The 20,082-nt window shown below is 40.9% G+C and overlaps 1 pseudogene; it reads right to left on the reverse strand.

Moving 5' to 3' along the window:
• LOC138153191 (MYG1 exonuclease pseudogene) overlaps positions 1 to 7,595 on the reverse strand; it is a 42,953-nt pseudogene extending 35,358 nt beyond the window's left edge.
• Positions 7,596 to 20,082: the final 12,487 nt, after the last annotated feature.

Consider the following 20,082-nt stretch of genomic DNA (forward strand, 5'->3'; position numbering starts at 1 on the left):
AATAATGGACAATGGTGTGTTGGGCTGCACTCAGAGGGATATTACTCAAGGTTAAAACAGGGAAGTTATTATTCCATTCAACTTGGCCTTCATTAGACCCTAGTGGGAATACTAAGTATATTCAGTTTCAGGTTCCATAATTTAAAATAGATGTAGACTAATTGAAGAAATTTCAGGGGGAGGGAAAGATTAAAATTTTGAAAAATTAGCATTATGGGAAAATAGGAATGAGATTACCAATGTTTAGTCTGGAAGAGAAGATACTGAGTGGAGACATAAGTCTTCAAATATGTAAAGAGATGCTACAAAGAAGACAGAGATTCATTTGTCATTCTCTTCAACCCAGAGGACAGTTCAAGTAATAATGTCACAGTGCCAAAGTTGTTTCATATGTAAAAATAAAATCCATAAAGCAGGGAGTACAGCCTAGGAGAAAACATTGGCAACTGCTTACTCCTCCTTTCGTGCAACAAATAATTACTGAGTGTAATGACACAGGGATCCCATAGGGCCTGCCTCTCTCAGAAATAAAGGAATAGGCTTAGTTAGCACAATCCAACGTGCTGCTCTGGGTCAGATTTGGGATGTAGGCCATCATTCCCCATCTCCCTCAAAGGTAGGACCTGTACCTGGACTCCAGAGCAACAGAACACATCACTACAGTCAATAGCAGACAACCTAAGGGACAAAGGTACTAATTTTGGCTTTGGACCACCTCTTTCAGAGAAGTGGTGATCAGTTACAGTCATGAAACTATATTCAACAATTTCAAGAAACTAAATTCAGCAATTATTAAATGCCTATTTCATGACTTAAACCATGCTAGGCATTGGCAGTAGGAAAATTTTAAATATGCCCTCAGAGAGCTCAGTGAGGATGCAGCAGCAGCTGCAACAGCAGTAGTAGCAGCAGCAGCAGTAATAGCAGAAGCAGCTACAGTAGTAGCAGCAGCTACAATAGCAGTAGTAACAGCAGCAGCAACAGTAGTAGTAGTAGAATCAGCGGTAGCAGTAGTAGCAGCAGCAGCAGTAGTAGCAGCAGCAGCAGTAGTAGCAGCAGCAGCAATAGTAGCAGAAGCAGCAGCAGCAGTAGTAGTAGTAGCAGCAGCAGTAGTAGCAGCAGCAGCAGCAGTAGTAACAGAAGCAGCAGCACTAGTAGCAGCAGCAGCAGCAGCAGTAGTAGCAAAAGCAGCAGCAGCAGCAGCAGCAGTAGTAGTAGTAGTAGTAGTAGTAGTAGCAGCAGTAGCAGCAGCAGTAGTAGCAGAATCTCAGCAGTAGTAGTAGCAGCAGAATCAGCAGCAGTAGTAGCAGCAACAGTAGTAGCAGCAGCTGCAATAGCAGCAGTAGTAGAATCAGCAGTAGCAGTAGTAGCAGAAGCAGCAGTAGTAGTAGCAGTAGTAGCAGCAGCAGCAGCAGCAGTAGTAGCAGCAACAGTAGCAATAGCAGTAGTAGCAGAAGAAAAAGAAGCAACAGTAGTAGCAGCAGCACCAAGCTAGTAAGTATGACACAGCTAGTAAGTATCTGAGGCCAGATTTGAACTCTGGAAGGGACTGACTCTAGGCCAGGCACTCTATCTACTGTGTCACCTAGCAGGTTAGGAATGAGGGGACTGTTTTCTTTTGTTTATCTTTGTTATAGCAACTCTGCAGCAGCCTTTGCCAATGCTGCAGGACCTCTGGCAGCTGTCACCAGCTGTTCTCCAGTTCCTGGGTTCCTAATGCCATCTCTAGGTTTAAGTCTCAATGTGATGAGCAGGACTTGGGGGTAGTCAAATGGTTGGTGGAGGAGGGGTGGGAATTGGGAAAGCAAACTGAAGTGAATGTGAGGGATTTTCCCCCAACCTTAAAAAGACTGTAGAATGTGGCCACATGTGTGGAAGGAGGGAGTAAAGAGAGGGAGAGAAGAGAATACTGCCTAGACAGTGAGGTACAGAAGAAGGAAGCTAAATAATCCATTCATCATAGTGGAACTATTTACAGCAACTATTTAAGGAGGACCAAGGCTGGAGACCTTCCACTGAGAAGGCTAGTCTATAGAAGGTTCCACAATTGCCTGAGGCCATTTTAGTGCAGGTATAGTTATCAGTAGTGTTCTGGCAAATTGACTCTCCAAATTAAAATAAATAAATAAAAGTATGCATATAGTTTGCTCATTTCCAAGGTGTAACTAGCACACCCCTGGGTGTATTCCTGCAGATCTGGAAATGTGCTGACCAACCCTACTGGATAATAAATTTAGAACATGGAGAATAATGCCAAAAATATTCCTTCCAAATCCCTCAGGAGCACTCATATAACCCTAAAGGGATCTTATAGTCATGCTCTGGGAACTAGGTTCATCAGTGGATATAAGAATTAAGATACTATCTCCAGAGCATGTGTTAAACACAGAGAGATTAGGTCCCTTGTCCATGGTCACAAAAGAGGGGCTGGGAATCAAGCCAAGTTCCTTGGACTCCAAATTCTGAACTCTTTTTACTGTACCATAGTATCTCTAATAGTGTGGCGAGGCATAGAAAAGTAGTGGATACCATAGTAGTCCTAGAGTGAGCAAGACTTGAGTTCAAATTCTACCTCTGATCTTTCCTCAGTGAGTGGCATTTAATTTCTCAATGTGGCAGTTAATCACTCTGAACCTCAGTTTCCTAACTATAAAATGGGCATAAGAACACCTGTGATAACTACCTCATAGGGATGTTATAAGGCTCAAATGAAATCATGTCTATTGCTACATAAATTTGATAGAATACTATTCTGTTATAAGAAATGATAAGAGGGATGGTTTCAGAAAAACCTGGAAAGATTTATATGAACTGATATAAAGTCCAGTGTACAGAACCAGGAGGACATTGTACACAGTAACAGCAATATTGTATGATGATCAATTGGTAAACAGAAAGATTCAGCTATTCTAATGATCCAAGACAGCTAATGTTCATATTCTGCAAGAAGTCTTTGATCATAAAATCTCAGACTCATAGTGTTAGATGACCTCAACATCCATTTAGTCCCGCCTGTGACTGAATAATAATTCCATCAATATCATGTACTTGACAATGGTCACCTATGCTCTGATTAAGAGATCTCTAGGAAGGGCGAACCTGATGCTTTCCCAGGTTTCACTTTAGTATATCTCTAAATGTCAGAAAGATTTTTCCAAACCGGTCCATTAATTCTCTGTGTGTCCTTGAGTGAGTTACCTGACCTTGTGGACATCAGTTTCTTCATCTTTAAAATGAGAAAGGAAGAGGTAACATCAAAGGGTAAGAGTTGTCACTGAGGCTCTTGACCAAAGAAATCAATTCTCTCCCAGCAATCAAGAATCACTCACCTGAAGCCTACTGTAAATTGTCTACTTGTAACTGCTAGAACCTGAGCAACTCTGAAGCCCCCATGCATTGTTCTCCTTATGTTCCTAATGAGGTTTTCTCATTAAAAGTGTTAGCATATTGTTGGCACATAATTGGTGTGTTGATGTTTTCCATTACTGTGTGACATGCAATTGACTTGTAATTGGTGTATTGTAGGCACCATGTTTTCACATTAAAGTGTTGGTGTGTTGATGGAATGTGATTGTAAGGCTTCACCTAAAGTATGGGAGTGTAGCTGGTGTGTAATCGGCATGTTTTTTGTTTTCACAGTAGTGTTGTCATATAATTGGTGTGTTACTGGAGTTTTATTGGTTTTCACAGTAAAATGTTAGTGACTGTTTGTGTGTGGTTGGTGTGTAATTGGCATGTTATCAGAATGTAATTGGTGTGTTGCTAACTTTGCCAGTAAAATGTTAAAAGCATAGTGTGTAATTGGTGTTTTGTTGACTTTGACATTATGATGTTGGCATATTATTGGAGTGTTGCTGGCCTTGATATGATGGTGGTGTGTTGGCGGGTGTTTGCTTTACAGTATGATGTTAGTGTGTTGTTGGCATGAATTATGTTCTTTGTGTATGGAACTGTCCCATACTTATTTTCTTCTTCTTTGCTAGATTATTTATAGGATAGGTTTTCTTTTCACATTTCCAAAGCTAAGGATATGACTATTCACTTGGGGCAGAACAATTATTTCCTTAGGTTGCTAAGACAAATTGCACATATACATTCTGAGACAGTACTAGAACATATACTTAGTATTTATCTGTGTTTTGATGGGTAGTGGGGAGCTGGGGATCACATAAGTACAGAAGTACAAAAAAATACTTTCAGCACAGTATCCTTGGGGATACTCAAGTCTTCCTGACTCCAGGACTGGTGCTCTGTTTGTCCCCTCTGCCAAACAGCTGCCCCAACTGGAGTGGTTTACCATTTCCTTCTCCAGCTCATTTTACAGTTGAGGAAACTGAGATAAACAGAATTAAATAACTTGCCCAGGGTCACACAGCCAGTAAGTGTCTGAGGCTGGATCTGAACTCAGGAAGATGAGTCTCCCTAACTCCAGACCCAACACTGCTCACCTAGCTGCTCTTAGCCTAGCCCCTTGAGGTAGCAGTGTGCAACACATTACAATTGAGCTTTGTACTTTTTTTAAGCTGGAATTTTTTATATAAGAGATCAACACTGACAGGATGTCCAGCAGTATGCTTCTGGCCAGAGGCCCAACAATGTGATTAGTAGACACAGGGAATTTAGACATTGAGAGGATTGAGACAGCAGTGGGCTAATGAGGACATTGATATGCTGGGTATCTGAGTAGCTGTGATTGATTAATGCGAGCCCTTTTTTTTTTTTTTTTTAATTCTGTATCTTGCAAAAAAGCAGAAGTTGTTCTCACTCAGAGACCTTCGTTGAAATGGCCTGTGAGATGTCCAGAGTCACATCCAAGTTAAAATGCAACATCCACAGAAGACTATCATAGAGAATCTCCACTTGTCATTTGAGGATAAATCTAGAACAAAGATAATACAATTCATGTGAAAGCCATTTTGTCAGCCCCTTTCCCAGTAATCATCTAAAATAGACATAAGGTGTAAATTCTCTGTCTGCCACTCTTAATAGACTACCACTCCTAGGCATTGGAGAGAGCTGAGCAACACAAAGGCTTTGGAGAATGAGAAAAGACTTACAAAGAACTTTTTCAATAAAGAGAAGCCTGGGCTTGAGAACCAAAGGAGCAGATTCTGGCAGATGCTACCAAGATTGCAAGATATGGAAAATGGGGCCAGTGACAGGTTGTGCCCCTGTTATCTGAGGACCTGTATCACCAAGCTACGGGAGAGTGGACTTTTCAGCCAAAACAAATCTTAAAGATCATGTCCCAAGTAAGTTGCGATCTGTGTCAGTGGAGGGAGTACCTACACCCGTGAAATTCTAGATTCTCAATGAAAATATAGAGTCTCCATATCCAACTGTCTCCATGTCTATCTCTATCCATATCTACCTATATTCCACATATGGAATTCTGTGCTTAGTACAGGGACTGTATTTAATAAAGACAATGAAAAGATAGGGACTGTCCAGAAGAGGACAACCAGGCTTTTGAGGAGATTGCATGATCATAGATTTTAAGCTGAAAGGGACCATGGAAGTGATATGGTCCAACCTCTTTTTTACAGTAAATGAAGAAACTGAAGCCTAGAGAAACTGACTGGTCCAAGTAAATAGCAGAACCAGGATTCAAATGCATGTCCTCTGATGCCAAATCCAGGACCCCCCCTTTTTTTTACTTCATCACACCAGGAGTGGAAGTCACATTGCTTGAGGACCTTAAAGAAACTAGGGATGTTCCTACTGGAAGAGAGAAGGCAAGTATTTGAAAGACTGTTGTGTGGAAAAAGAAATATCAACAAGCATTTATTAATCTACATGCCAGGTAGTTTAAGTGCTAAGGATACAAAGAAAGTTAAAAAGAGTCCCTCAACTCAAGAAGTTTACTTCCTAAGGTGAGAGACACTATATAAATCAATAAGTACCTACACAAGATTCATACAGCATAAATGGAGGCCTGTTCTTCTGCTTGGTCCTACACTACAGATCTTGGAATAAAATGTGTTAATTTGCAGAAGGGCCGAGCAGACTCGACTGCCTTAGTAGATAGAAGCTTGACCCTCATTATTGGTCTAACAAAAAAGTTACAAAGACCAAGAATTTGCATATGGCACAATTAAGAAATAGGGCTTTGTTAGCCACTCATCAAATATTCTGCGTAGATTATATATTGTTATATAGCATTATCTGTATAATATTGTACTAGTTACTGAGTGAAATACCAAGAAGTAGATTTCTAGATACTTGATTGCTACCAAATTTGTGGTCTAAGAGAGATACACAAATGTGTCTATTTTTAATGACAAAATATCATTAAGGAAAATAATAGGAAAAAAAAAACAATAAAGGTTTAAGGACAAATGACCACAGAAAAGTAAACAATTTAAGGTGAGCAGGAATAATGAACCAGGTAACTCAGTTTGCTAGTGCAGAAAGTGAATATGTTCATGATTCAGTCCTTTGATAAACCAGTCAACTAAGCTGTTGGTCTGACCAACAGACCCTGACTAGTCGTCTTGCAAAATGGAGGACTTTGGTCACAAGGAAGGCCCAGCATAAAAGAATGGGTTGACTGTTACAGGTGTCTGGCTGCTTGCTGCTGCTGCTGCTGCTGCTGGTATTGTTGCTGGTGGTGCTGCTGTTGCCACTGCCGCTGCCGCTGCTGCTGCTGCTGGTGCTATTGTTGCCACTGCTGCTGCTGGTGCTGCTGCTGGTGCTTTCACACCTAGAATATTACAATAACGTTCTGGTTGGTCTCCCTGCCTCTTCCTTTCTCCAGTCCATTCTTCAAATCAGCTGCCTAAGTAAGTTTCCTTCTCAGTAAACTATAGTGGCTCCCTCTTACATCAGGAACAAACATAAAATCCTCTGGCTTTTAAAGCTCTTCACAGCCTGTTCTCTTTCCATCCTTTTCAGTCTTCTTATACTCTTCTTTCCTTCATGTGTTCTCTAATCCAGTGATAATGGATGAACTCTGCTACAGCAAAAGCACAGAATTGTTTCCCCCCAGCCCCAGGTGATTCTTGGTGCCTGAGCACCTGCAGGAACCACAGTCCTGTCAAGAAGCCATGCTATGAATCAAACTTGCCTCCTTGTTGCTGTTAGCTCTCATTGCCATGGCTGTACCTCAGGATTGGTTCTTTGTCTAGCCACTATTATATGTATTAAGGTCTCACTGATTTGAGTCTCCTCGGTCCTATGGTGGACCCTGGAACATGTGTCTAGTTCTTCTCCAACAGAATAAAGAATGCTTTTTTGCTTATAACTACTGTTAGCTCTTTGGTTTGATTTTATTTTGTCAGAGCTAACAGTTGGTACATTACCTCTGTATTTTCAGAATTAATGCATACCTCTGTAGTTCTTCCATCTTTTATTTTCAGAGTCTGAGAGTCTTGAAGGTCACTACTGAAAAATGCTCTCTGCTCCTTCAGGTATCAATGCCGGGCTGCCTGTAAACATGTTGGCTGAAACAGCCTTGGGTCTTTTGGAAGACACTGACAGTTCCAGTTACAGAACTAATTTTAAAAAATATTCTCCCCAACAACATGTCCAGTCTACCAGAACCAGTCACAGACTGTGCTTCATACTCTCTCCAAGGTAATTCCCTTATACGTCATTGTGATTTTCCCAAAGCAGTCTCCTATTGTCAGTCTTCCGTGTGGGAAGATGTTCTTTGTTCCCTAGTGTCCTCCATTCTACATGAGGATGCCACCTGAGGCACAATGCTTATATGCCAGGCCGCCATTAAAGTTGTTTACATGCTTCCTCCCCTTTTAGAACATGAGCTCCTTGAAAGCAGGTTTTTACCTTTCCTCGTATCCCAGAGCTTGGCATAGTGACTGGCACTAATGTGCCTAAGCACATAGGAAGTGCACTTATTACCTGATTATAAGGTTCAGATGAACTAGCTCTTGGTCTATAAGCTCATATCAGAAGAAGTACATGTGCTTACTGAAGAGAGGAAAAGAAATAAAGTAATCTAAGATGCATGTCTCAAGGGAAAGGGATATTTAGAGAATGAAGTTGGGATAGAAGCATGGGGAGGGATTCAGAAACTTTTAAGAATAACCTTAGAAGATAGTTGGAGGCTTCAGAAGAATCATGTTCTTCCCTCTTCCAGTGGAGGAAAGGAGAGTCCTACAAGACAGGCAATATAAGAATAGATCCATCCTTTTTCTGACATGAGCAATATCCTGGAGCTGGCACTGGACATGAGGGCACCAGGCCTAATGCACTCTGAGGAACTGCCTTTATTTCCAGAGTCTCTTTTCCCTGCCCACCATATCCGCCTTTTCCTCTGTGACTTGTGAATTGCCAGGGTTTCTTTCATCAGACACCATCCTAATTGTGAACAGTTGGTTAAGTGCAGGCTGAGATGCCTTTTGGAGGGAGGCCCACTCTCAGGCTTCATCTGGAAAGAAAGGAAAGAAGTCCAGAGCATCAAATGGCTTTATCGCTACCCTGGGTGGGACACAGGGATAGCAGGACCACTCTGCCTCAGACTCCAACCCAAGGGCTTTTGGAACATGGCCTGGGCTTTCTTTTGTAGTTTCCTCATCTGAAATGTGCCAATCTAGGCTGACTGGGGACTCCCAGCTGAAAACCCCTAATGAATGGCAAAGTATTAGCATTATTGTTTTTTCCTATTTGATCTCACGGGGCAGGGTGAATTTATGATATAATTGTTTCCATGGCAGCAAAGTATATTGTCATAAACAGGGGACTTTATGATTTCATGGCTGGATTAAGAAAAAGGAGAAACTGGGCTGCCAAGGAGGAAGAATTTTCTTTCTCAGGCATAAATATGTTCAATGATAGCAAAGGGAATAGAGCAAATAACCAACAGGCAAAATTGTTTTCAGGGTTTGGGGCTTTTGTTGCTGTTGTTAAATGATCTTGTTTTCTAAGTTCATCCCAGTACAAAAGTCCCTTCTCCAGGCATGTAATTTGTGTAATGATGCCGCCGTGCTTGAACACACTGAAGGCTAATGATGAAGTTTATCTATTTCTGGAAAGCTTTAACAAGGATAATACCAGTAGTTTAACAGCAAGTCACAGAATTTTTGGCGTGGGTTTTGTTTGTTTTCTCTCCAGGATCTATTGCCATAAATTTGCTCATCAGAAATCAATTTCCAGGTGAGGGTAGGCTTTTGTCATCATTTAGGAGCCTGTCAAGTGCTTTCTTCTTGAGGTTTTCCCTTTCTTGGGTTCTACTGATTTGTATTCTAAGGGGAACGGCACAGTCTGTGACTGGCCTTGTCTACACTTCCTTAAGAAGAAAGAAAATTTTCTTTCCCACTTTAATTTGCATCATAGTTGAATTAAGCCTTGGTTTAAAAAAAAAATCTAACCAGGTTAACCCAGGGATTTAGAAATTAGATTAGATTAGATAAAGAATTTATTAAGTGACTGACTTTGTGCTAAGCACCAGGCATATGTACAAGCAAATGTAAAATATACAAGCAAAAAGAAAGACTTATCAAGCTCCTCTTTGAGTTTTCATTCTCACAAAAAAGGGAGCACCAGAGTGGGGTGAGGAGAGGGGGTAAGGGTAAGGAAGTGAAAATTTAATTTTGAGTCAGGGATTAGAAGTGAGCACTGCTGGTCAAGTTTCATTTTCTCTAATGGAGATTCAGGGAGCAACTTCACCAATGGAAGGGGAAGCCTCACTGGTATCTTGCATGCAAATCTTTCCAGGAGCCCTCTGAACCCTGCAGCTACCACCTACCATTGTTCCTCCTCTTGATGTTCAAGCCCTTAGTTTATGATGGATAGATGTGTTCTATGGACTTTCTAGTAATTAATTCATACCAGTACCTCCCTACTCCCCTTCCATCTGGCTACCTATCCCTGCTCTCTTTGATGTCACTGGGATCCTCCTGTTGTCTAAATCAGAAACCACTTTTATTCTTCATCCACTTTGAGCCCTGTCACTGTTGCTGATATTATGCGTAGAACTACTTAATATCTTCTAATCAATCATTTAGGATTCATTAAATAGGTATCAATGTCATTTCCAAAATGAGACACCCAGAATTAAACACAAAAGTCCAGATGTTGTCTACCAAGTATGTCAAACTCAAATAGAAATGTATCCCTAGTGGCTACATATTGACTTAGAAAAGCACAAATTAACATTATCTATGTTGTTTTGCTATGGTTTTTCCAGTAGTGTTATATGGCAATGAGAGGAAAGCTGAGCACCAAAGAATCAATGCTTTTGAATTTTGGTGTTGGAAAAGACTTTTGAGATTCCCTTGGATATCAGTGCTTATTAAATGCAAAGAGATCAAATCAGTCAGTACTTAAAGAAATTAATTCAAGCTATTCACTGGACAGTCAAAGACTAAAGCTGAAGCTTAAATATGGTGGCCACATAATGAAAAGTTTGAACTTGTTGGGAAAGATTGAAGTCAAAGGAGAAGGGGGTGATAGAGAATGAGATGGTATCATGGAAACAATGAACATGGACTTGGACAGATTTCAAAGGGTAGTAGACTAGAAGGTCCTGGCATGCAATGGTCTCAAGTAGGGGTAGGGAACCTTTGGCCTTGAGGCCACATGTGGCCCTCTAGGTCCTTGGGTGTGGCCCATTGACTGAATCCAAACTTCACAGAACAAATACCCTTAACAAAAGGATTTGTTCTGTAAAACTTGGACTCAGTCAAAAGGCTATACCCAAGGACCTAGAAGGTCACATGTGGCCTCAAGCCCACAGGTACCCCATTGGGGGGAACACAGAGAGTCAGACACAGCTGAACAACTGAATCATTGAGTCAGGGATTAGAAGTGAGCACTGCTGGTCAAGTTTCATTTTCTCTAATGGAGATTCAGGGAGCAACTTCACCAGTGGAGGGGACAGCCTCACTGGTATCTTGCATGCAAATCTTTCCAGGAGCCCTCTGAACCCTACAGCTACCACCTACCATTGTTCTTCCTCTTGATGTTCAAACCCCTAGTTTATGATGGATAGATGTGTTCCATGGACTTCCTAGTAATTAATTTGTACCATACATGTATGACATTTTAATTTTGTTGAATATTTCCCAATTACATTTTAGTCTGGTTCTGAATTTAGGAAGTTGATAACTCTGAAGTGCAGAATAGAGTGGAAGTATTATCTTTTTAGTTATAGAATCTAGAAGTGGAAGGGACCTCAGAGACCAATTAGTCAGTCAATGTACATTTAATAAGCACTTACTATGTGTTGGGCACTGTGCCAAGCACTGAGAATACCAGGAAAAGAAAAAATAGTCCTTGCCCACAAGGGACATTCTAGTAGAGAAGACATATAAAATTGCTAGGAATATACAAGATATATACAGAGTTGAGAAAATTCAGCTAATAGGGGAAGGCATTAGCTAGCTGCTAGAGGGAGCTGGGAAAGGCCTCTTGGAGAAAGTAGGACTAGCTTGGGGCGTTCAAAATCAAACACAGAAGTCTGGACTTGAGATAGAAGAGAAGAAGTCTGAAATTTACTGAGCAGGGTAGTAACATGATAATAAGGAACTCATGAAGACCAACTAAGAAACTGTTATTGTATTATTATACCAATGAGAAATGACTGACAGGAGACTGGGAATTTGTGAGGAAGAATCATGTCTAGGAGTCATTTTGAAAGAGAAACAAAAGAATTTTTAAGCTTTTGGGTATTAATTTGATGTCCTAAAGGTATCTCACACTCTTTATGTTCTAAAACAGAACTCATTATCTTTCCCCCTCCAACCTCCCTCAACCCTTCCCTCTCTTTACCTTCCACATTTCTGTCAAGGGTACCAACTTCCTTCTAGTCACCCAGTTTCAAAACCATGGTGTCATCCTCAATTCATCTCTTACTCATCCTACCCATCCAATCAGTTGCTAAATCTTGTAATTTCTTTCTCTATGACATCTTTTCCATTCACTCCATTCTTCCTACTCATACAGCCACTACCCTAATTTGAGTCTTTATCACCTCTTACCTAGAAGATTATAATGGCTTTTCTAAATGGACTCTCTGACTCTAGTCTCTCCCTATGCTACTCCATTTTCTACTCAGTTGTCAAAATGACTTTCCTAAAGCGTGGCTCTAAATATTTCATTCATCCTTTGCTCAATATATTCCTGTGACTTTCTATTACCTCAAGGATAAATTCCATTTGCTTCTCATTTAAGACTTTACCTCTGGACTTTTCACACTAGAAGTACCCTCTGCCCCATGACCTTTTCTTGATTAGTTGGTTCCTTAGGGTACCTCCTTGTTTGAAGAAAATGCCAAGGTCAGACATGTCTTCATCCCTCTCTAAGATGTATTCCTAACTCCCCAGACTTTCTCTGCCATGTTCCATTTGGGTATCCCCACTCCCTTTTTAGTTTCCTTTTGTGTGTTGTCTTCTCCCATTAGAATACAAGCTCCTTGAGGGCAGGAACTACTTTTCTGCTTATATTTGTATTTCTAGCTGTAGATAGCACAGTGCCTAGCACATAGTAAGTTCCTAATGAATGTTTATTGACTGATTCTTTGCAATCTGGACCTTTCCCACCTTTCTCATCTTCTTATATTCTACTCTCTGTGAAGGGAATTGTGATTTCCATATTAATCTATATGATATGTGTAATGAACATACCAATAGATTAGATTTTTCAAAATTGCCTCTTCTAGCTTGAGTTAGCTCATAATGCAGTTTGAAATGATCAATCAAACATTTGACAACTTTTCCACAACCACTGCATTCTTGTGTGTCTGTATATCTTAAGTGAAGTGAACCAAAGATTGTAGAACCTGTTCCCATCACAGAACTCTGATCCTGTCACCCACCAAGTCATGAATCCCAAAGACATGAACAATATTACTCCCACAAGACTCCAGAACTATTGTATTGCCTTGTATCATCTTGGGTTTGTCTTGGGAAACCCCTCAAGCCCTGGGAATGATTGTGATCCACCTTCCCCCCTCCATTGTTCCCATTGTGATTTATGTAAATAATCTTTGCCTTTACTACCACAAGGTGGAATTCTGTTCAGGAGAATTCCCAATATGCAAATCTGTTCCTCATAATGAAACTAATTAATTAAATTGTTACCTGATTACCACCACTTTGTCTCTGGCCTGCTGTTTCATCATTCTCAGGTTACAAACTGGCTCAGTAAAATCCTGTTAACATCCCTTTTATGAACTTTACAATTTCGTCATATTGACCTATTTGTAATTCCTTGTACAAGACATTCCATCTCCCATCTCCTTTGCATTAGGTATTTCTCCTGCCTCAAAGCATCTAGTTGGTTCAGTAGATAGAGCACCAGTCCTGGAGTCAGGAAGACCTGAATTAAAATAAAATCCTGTGGGAGCAATATTGTTCAAGTCTTTGGGGGTCATTACTTGGTGGGTCACAGGGCCAGAGTTCTATGATGGAAACAGGTTCCACAATCTTTGATTCACTTCACTTAAGGTACACAGGCACAAGAATGCAGTGGTTGTGGGAACACTGTCAAATGTTTGATCATTTCAAGCTGCATTGTGAACTAACTCACAAACTAGGAAGAGGCAATTTTGAAAAATCGAATCTGTTAGTATGTTCATTACACATATACTAGCTATATGACCCTGGGCAAGTAATTTAACACTGTTTGTCTCACTTTCTTCACCTGTAAAATGATCCAGAGAAAGACATAGCAAACCACTCCAGTATCTTTGTCAAGAAAACCCCAAATGGGGTCATGAAGACACTACTGAAATAAATGAACAACAAAATTTCTCCTGCCTGGAATGATCTACCTCCCAACCTTCCACTCTTAGAATTACTGGCTTTCTTTAAGACTCTGTTCAAATGCTACCTCCTCCATGAGGCCTTTTCTGATCCTCATGCTGCCTTTTTCCATGTTCCATGCCATTTATTCCATTCCCTCTATACTTGGTGCAGCAAATAGAGTACTAAACTTGGAGTCAGGAAGACCTGAGTTTGAATCCTTCCTCAGCTACTCACTCCCTTGTGACCCTTAGAAAGTCACTTCAACTGTCTGAGCCTCAATTGCCTCCTCTGTAAAATGGAGATAATAAAATGGAGGGACTCTGTCAAATAGACCCCACCCCCACACCCCAGTCCTCCCAGAGCAGAAGTTTTAAAATTGGAATCGTGTGAATTATTATAGCCCCAAATTCATAAGGTTATTCTGGTGATCAAACAATATATGTAAAGTGCTATATAAAGGCTAACTAGTAGTAGTAGTATCTACTTAGCATATATCTCGTATGTTATTTCCCTCAGTAGAATATAAGATCTTTGAAGGCAGGAACGATTTTTGCCCTTTGTGGGGGAAAAGGAGGGAGAGCATCTCCAGTGCTTAGCACAATGCATAGAAAATAGTGTGAATGATTGATAATAATACCCTCTTGGTATGACATCTTCCTAGAAGTCCTGTTTTATAGGTCATGCAGCTGCTCCCTTAACCTCTAAATAATCTGCACTGACTCCTCTAGATGAATGCGAGAGGAGGATGCAACTTCCCAAGTGAGAATAGAACTGTTACAACAGGGACTCTGTCAAATAGACCCCACCCCCACACCCCAGTCCTCCCAGAGCAGAAGTTTTAAAATTGGAATCCTGTGAATTTTTTTTTAATTTTGATAACTTTATTTTCATATAATGGCTTCCTTTGTAATCCTGTGTATTTTATTTTATGCATTTAAAAACATTCTGAGAAGAGGTCCATGGGCCTCACCAGACTTCCTAAGAGGTCCATGACACAGAAAGATTGAGAATCCCTGGATTAAAGGAATGGGACAAAGTTTCAACCCATGGGGCCAGTGTTACAGCGGGGGCTAAATCTGGTTTAGCCATGGCACCAAAGATTCTGCCTTCTGTTGACTCTCTCCACTCCATGCCCTATTCCTAGAGTGAATACCAAACATGGCCCCAGACCATGAGGCAGCTGGCAGAAGAGACAAACAGTTGCACCCCATCCCATAACTTCCTTCCCAGTGGGTCACTGCACAAAGTAGAGACCTTACACACACACACACACACACACACACACACACACACACACACACTCACTCACTCATGCACGCATGCATGCACGCAGGTACACATACCATGCTGAATGACCCACCCAGCTATATACATGCTCCTTTTTGCTTACCTGGTTATAATTTTAATGGATCTGTTCTCTTATAACTGATTGAAATCAGCCCCAATGCAGCAAGGTTGCCCACCAATCTTACATCCACTACAATAGGAACTGACTTTTCTTCTCCTTTAATACCCTTACTAAATGACATTTCTGTGCCCTGTAAACAAAAGCACAATTATTCTGAATGAAATTTTACCAGCTGCTTTTAGCACCAAAATCCTCCTGCATCCGGGGTGGCCAGGTAGCACAGCGAGTAAGAGCACTGGCTCCAGTGTTGAGAAGATCTGGAGATCGAATCCCGGGCTCAGACACTTAGCACCCACCCAGAAACACCTGGCCGTGTAACCTTGAGCAAGTTACTTAACCCCAATTGCTTAGGGGCAGCCAGGTGGCTCAGTGAGTAAGAGCACCGGCTCCAGTGTCAGGATGACCTGGATCAAATCTGGGCTCAGATACTCAGCACCACACCCAGAAATAATAACTGGCCGTGTAACCTTGAGCAAGTTATTTAACCCCAATTGCTTTTTAAAAAAAAAACCTCCTGCATCCCCTAAAGCCCCAGAATTACAAGAGCATCCCAGGAAAAATCTCCTGAATGACAAAGTGCCACTTGCACCCTTTTCTGCTTCTATCTCACAAACCACTCATTCTTTCTGATATACTGACAATCACAGATATTTCCCCAGGCAATAAGCCTTCTCAAGTCTCTCATCTCTGTTGCTCCTACTTTCCCAGACACAGCTAATGAAACTCCCAAAGCCCACTTTCCCAAGATAACATAGTTACTATATGCCTCCTGGGTATCCAACTAAACCAAGTGAACTCTCCATCCCACATCTCCCCAGCAAGAAACAGAGTTAGGCCCATCATTCCCTGAAACCATCAGGAGCCATTTTGGTTTACTGAGGCTTCATTCTTACTTTCATACAAACTGGTAAGAATAGTCATAGACTAATATGCACTGTATTTTTGCCTTACCCAAATTGTAGCTAGCCAGTTACAAATTCACCAGTAGCCTCACTGCTTATACAAGCACTTAATAGCCTTTGGGAAAGGCTACTTCTTCCACAAAGTCCTCTTTCATCTCCCAACTATAGACTCCTTTCCTCCAGCAAAGGGGATTATGCCTTTAAGAGCCACTGCTTCTATCAAAAAACAAACAAAAAGCCTCATACTTGACTTGTAGCAAAGGTGCAAAGCAACATTTCAAGTGTCGTAAACCAGTATCTGCTCCCTCTTAAAGCTTTACAGGCTTAATCGGAGTGAAGGAGAGGAAAGAGTTGACATATCAAAGGGGCGGCCACCGTGTCATAAATAGTTAATTCCCTCTTGCTATGGCATATCCCTAGCAGTTCCAGTTCTCAGGTCATGTGTCTACTCCCTAAACCTATGAATAGTCTGCACTGACCCCACTAAATGGATGGGAGAAGAGCGTACCGTTACCAGAGTGCTGGTAACTACTCTAGGGGTTTTTAACCTTTTTTGCATGATGGATCCATTGGGTTATCTGGTGAACCCTTTTCAGAATAACATTTTAAATTCATAAAAGAATATAAATAGCATTACAAAGGGAATATATTGTATTACAATATAATATAAAAAGTTTTTTAAACCAAGTTTACAGCCCTTAGATCTAGAACCCTTGCACTATATGATCTTCACTAGGTATCATCTTTCCTTGTACATGGGGCATTGTTTCTTCTCTCTCCCATGCTTGGCCAGGTTGCGATGTCCCATGCCCTTGTATGCTGCTAATATGGGTGTTTAACCTAGAGAAGGGAAGGGTTGAGGTAGGGGAGGGAAGAAAGATCATAGCTCTCTTCAAGTGTTTAGAGAGTTGTCTTGTGAAAAAGGGATTATATCTATTTTACTTGGCCCTAGAGGCAGATAGATAAATGGATAGACAGACAGACAGACAGACAGACAGACAGACAGACAGATAGATAGATAGATAGATAGATAGATAGATAGATAGATAGATAGACAGATTGAGAGATATGGAAGAAGTCAGGATGGGCCCAATAGAATTAAACAGTGAGCATAAAAATGTAATGCTATATGTGTGTGTATGTGAGTGTGTATGTTTTTTTTTTATTTCATAATTTAAGAAAAACTGTGTCTGGAGGAGTCCTGACAGTATTGGCTACAGCCAGCTGCTTATGTTATCTTAGACTAATGAGGATATAGTGCTAGAAGTTCTGGGTGGGGCCAAATAAAAATCTTACAGGCCAAATCGTTTCCCGAAAACTAAGAAAAACCATAAGAATACTATTTTTGAGGCTGGGTTAAAGGTCAGGAGCAGCTTGAGTCTTGTAAGTATAGCAACTGAGGCATTTAATCCATTAATCTTACATTGGCTAGGGTCAGAATTACTATTTCCTAGCATAGAGCAGTAAAGTGCTGGGTTGGGGGCCGAGATTTTACCCCTTTTCCTAATCCTAGCTACCATCAGAAACCAGCTCGAACTACTCCCTTCCAATTCCTCAGTGGGAAGTGAACTCAGTTAGCCTATGAGGTAATCTGGCATTTGCATCAATCACTCTCTGGGTCTTAGTCAGCAATGAAAGCTGTGGGACTAGTCACAGAAAAGAGGTGTACTCAGTACACCATAGGAGAGGCCTACAGGTCAATGTGCAAGTTTAAACTTGAGCTTAATAGAAATTATAAAGAGAAAGGGACAGTGGTCCTCCATCATCCCATCAGTCTCCTGTAGCAACCACATTTTTGGTTTTAATTGGATACAAGAACTTACATAGCAACATAAAAAGCTAGAATTGTAAGGTGCCATAGAGATCACTTAATCTAACCCCTTCTATTTTACAGATGGGGAAACTAAGACCCAGATTTGCTAAGCATTACTAGAGCTAAATGGCTTTGTCAGACAAAGTCACACAAGTCTCTTGATTTCCATAGGTGCAAAAGAGATACTCTTGCTTCTTTCTCCTTAGATCTCCCTTCCTTAGTCTCCCACTTTACAAAAGCCTATATCCCATCCTAAGTCACTTACTTCTACCTGCAGTTAAGCATTTCAACCCCACCTTCCCACCCTAACTCCAAATGACCTCTTTGTGAATGATAAGAATGACTTCATTTCAGAGTTCAGTCTGATCTGCTACCCAAGGTGGATCTGAAGTCTGCAAATACCAGACCTGACCTTTTCTGCTTTGGATCTCAGCACCAAAAGAGTCTGACTGTGGTTCCTGGCTCATTCATCCATGTTTCCTTATTTCTATGCTTGACATTCTGAGCCCACCCACCAACCTGGGAGGTTTCCCATTTTACACCACTGTTCCAGCAAGCTCTGAGCTCTACACTAGGGGGAGCTGTTTGTTAGAATCAAACCTGTCATGTATCAGACCAGAGAAGCCAGTATCATAAACAATGTCCTTTCATCAATAACAGAAAAACTCTGCTTAGGAGAGAAAAGGGAAAATCTGCTTGCTTATATCCTAGCAGTGTGAAAATATGGTGTAGCATGTCAAAACTGAGAAACGATTTCTCTCTCACTACTTAGAAGAGGCATTTAAAAAATAATAATGATGCAATTATGTATCAATATAAGATTTGTAACATATTCTACATACATTATCTCATTCTCAATTTTCAAATATCTCTAGGATCTCATGGAGTCAGAAGCTCTCCCCCAAGCCCACCCTGGTGATGCTTCTCATGACCTGTTCACATCTACCTATCCAGTGCAACTCTGGATTAAAATCAATGCAGAGGGTCCATTCTTTATTTCATAAAGCAAATAAAATCAAAAGTGCTAATGATAGATAAATCTGTACCTGATTAGCTAAAATTTTTAAAAGTCATCATGCAGCTTCTGAACTTTAATAGCCCCAGTAGCTGATCCTGAAGTTTCTTTCCAATCTTGGCCCCTTTGCACCATCCTCCCAGCTGCTAGAGTCTTCTCTTCTAAGGTCACTAGACATCTATTCTGTATGTGTCTTGTATATACCTCTTTATGTGCATTTGTTGCACATAAAGAGTCGTGTCTGACTCTTTCAGACCCCATTTGGGGTTTTTTTGGAAGAGATAGTAGAGTGATTTGCCATTTTCTTCTCCAGATGTTTTGATAGATGAAGAAACTAAGGTAAAAAAAAAGTTAAGTGGCTTGCCCAGAGTCACACACCTAGTGTCTGAGACCACATTTGAATTCATGAAAGTGAGTCTTCCTGACTCTAAGCCCAGTGCTCTATCAAGATATAGGTATGGGAGACATAGAAATGCAAAAAAAAGAACCTCTGCCCTCAAGGAGTTTATAATCTTTCAGGGGAACATGTGACATATATCCAAATAGCATGTGGTCAGTGCATAAGAAGGACTCACACAGAATGGCATGAAATACTCAGTGAGGGAGAGTTAAGCTCTAGGAAGACTTTTATAGGTGCTATAATCTGGGGCCTTGGAACAAAAGTTAGCTTTCAGCAGGCAGAGAAAGATGGAGGCATGCATTGCTGGCATGCAATGTGGCCAGTGGTAACCCAAGAAATGGAGATGGGAGTAAGCAGAATGATATTTGGGAATGTTGATGAGTCCAATTTGTCAAACACAACGTTTTAACATAGTCCTTATCTTTGTTCAGCCACTGCCACTGATTTAAATAGTTACGTGGTGATAACTATTTTTGAGCCTACAATGTAAGCTTCTTGAGGACAGAGGCTATTTTTGCCTTTTTTGTATCCCTGTTCCAAAAAGGAAATGCTTAGTAAAAGCTTACTGACAGATTGGTTGCTTTATTAAAATAATAGAAGCTTTCGCACAGGGAAAGAGCTGGACACAAGTACTACCTTGGACATCTTACCATCTGCGTAATTCTGGGTAATAAGTCACCCCTTCAGTGTTCCCAGGCAACTCTCTAATATGGACTGAAGGATGACCTATGGGAAAACTAGGTGACTCAGTGGATAGAAAGCAAGACTTGTAGGTAGGAAAACTCATCTTCATGAGTTCAAATCAGGCCTCAGACACTTACTAGCTGTGTGACCCTGG

The sequence above is a fragment of the Petaurus breviceps genome, unplaced genomic scaffold (assembly GCF_028583685.1).
Source record: "Petaurus breviceps papuanus isolate PSGF00001 unplaced genomic scaffold, PetGlider_PUasm1.0 90977, whole genome shotgun sequence".
In the NCBI taxonomy this organism is placed as follows: Eukaryota; Metazoa; Chordata; class Mammalia; order Diprotodontia; family Petauridae; genus Petaurus; species Petaurus breviceps.